Source organism: Dioscorea cayenensis, chromosome 2 (assembly GCF_009730915.1).
Source record: "Dioscorea cayenensis subsp. rotundata cultivar TDr96_F1 chromosome 2, TDr96_F1_v2_PseudoChromosome.rev07_lg8_w22 25.fasta, whole genome shotgun sequence".
Lineage (NCBI taxonomy): Eukaryota > Viridiplantae > Streptophyta > Magnoliopsida > Dioscoreales > Dioscoreaceae > Dioscorea > Dioscorea cayenensis.
In genome coordinates this window covers 9,953,314-9,955,252 of record NC_052472.1, presented here as the reverse complement: position 1 = coordinate 9,955,252, position 1,939 = coordinate 9,953,314, and the positions used below count along the sequence as shown (strand labels likewise).

Sequence of the window (1,939 nt, the reverse complement as noted above, 5' to 3'; positions counted from 1 at the left end):
AATGCAGAGAAGCCACATAAACTAAAACGAATGAAGTGATTCAACAATCAAACTTGTTAAGTTTAGATGTGCAGTGCACTCACTGAAACCAAGTAATTATGAAATTATTTGATCATCCAAATAAAACCAGTAGAGAGAGTTTCAAGAATATGTGAAATTGGACAACATGTGAAATGTAAATATATTAATGACGGTAAATCTTTCCAAAAACAAAAAACACAATGATATTTTAAACAGCTCTTCTTACCATCTACCAGATTTTGCCTTGAAAGATCATATATATATCAGCATCACATCTGATCTCAGCCCTGAAAAGCCATTCGTGGATTCCACTGTTAATTTAATGAAGAACTTGTCAAACACTAAACATACTAAAATAATATGGTTTAAAATCTCTGAAGGTGTACATTTTGCCTCAGAAGCTCATATAACCAGATCATCTGATTTTCAGCCGCCCCAAAAGCAACTTCATGAAGTCAACTGTCTGAAAAGATGAACAAATGAAAATAACTATGAGGATTACCTCAGAACAATAAATTTTCCTAAATATCTTTCCCTTGATGGATGCAACTAAAAAATTATAGTAAGTCCAAGAATTATGAATGCTCGAAGGAACAAAAAGAAAAAAGGGTTAAACTAAAAACTTCAGTATCGCATACCTAAGATTTTGAATGTTGTCCAGCATCAATTGTAGAAGAAAAATAAAAGCCTTGGAAGACCACCACGCCATTTCCATTTTCTTTACTTCAAGAAATCTTGGAGTTTTAGCTTTCCTAGATGCCATAACAGAGAAGAACGACTTTTTCGTTTGGTTGGGTCCTGCTAACTTTAATGCCAGAACATTACTTCGAAACTTTGGTGAAAGCTGGCATACGGTTCACGTGGATCCATGTCAGTGATAATGACTACTTACAATCTTCTTGTCCCATTTCAAAATTTTTCTTTTCTTTTTTTTCAAAAAAAAAAAAAATTCTTTTCTTTAAGGAAAGCCTAGAATTTTCAGTCACTTGGATGCAATGTTTTAATAACGGGGCCGATTATCGACCTGATTAAGCAACCGGTTCCGGTCCAATCGGTTGAACCAGTAGAATCTAAATATTTAAAAATTAAATAATATTAAAAAATAAATAAAAAATAATTTCAAAAAAAATAAAAAAAATAATAAAAAAGATACAAAATTACATATTGTAAAGTTAAATTATCACAAAGTCTCAACTTTACATAAAATTAAAATTTTCAAAATAGAAATATACAATAAATATTGAAAAATAAAGAATTAAATAAAATATAAGTATACAAGTATACAACAACAATAATGATTAAAAAATAAAAACCAAAAAGTTCAAATGTTTGGTTTAACACTTTAACACTTTAACTTTAATGATTTTATTATTGATTAGCATAAAATTATAAATTAATTATAATAAATTAATGATAATAAATCATAATATATTAATATCTTCAGGTATTTTGCTTTTTTTTTTTTTATTTTTTTTGTCTTTTTAAAATTTGGACCGAGTTAATGAGTTTATTAACTTTATTTAAGTTTTTAATTATAAAATAAATAAATTCAATTAAATAATTTAAATTAATAAATTAGCTGGTCCAATCTGGTTGAACTGGTCAGTCCGGTTCTTAACTATTTTTTTGTGACTAATTGGACCGGTTTACCAGCCGATTCCCGATTGAACCGTTTCAACCAGCCGGTCCGGTCCGGTCCGGTTTTTAATTTATTGCTTGGATGCCATAGTATTTTTTTTTTTCTTTGAGTTTTTTCAATATAATTTTTTTTTTAATTATTAAAATAACCTCATCTAAAATTCATTCACTAACATAAATTTAAAAACATCATATCATGTCCTATCATCACTTAATTGATGAGTTGGCCATTTAAAAGTATTAAGATATTTTTTTTCCTTTTACATTCACACCCATCTTT

The 1,939-nt window shown here is 28.1% G+C and overlaps 1 long non-coding RNA gene across 1 annotated transcript; it reads right to left on the bottom strand.

Annotated features, from left to right (window-relative positions):
• Positions 1 to 220: 220 nt before the first annotated feature.
• Positions 221 to 805, bottom strand: LOC120280657. The gene is made up of 3 exons (XR_005542380.1): positions 660 to 805; positions 408 to 484; positions 221 to 308 (listed from the first exon to the last, which is right to left on the bottom strand). It is a non-coding gene; the product is annotated as an uncharacterized LOC120280657 (long non-coding RNA).
• Between the last annotated feature and the right edge of the window lie 1,134 nt (positions 806 to 1,939).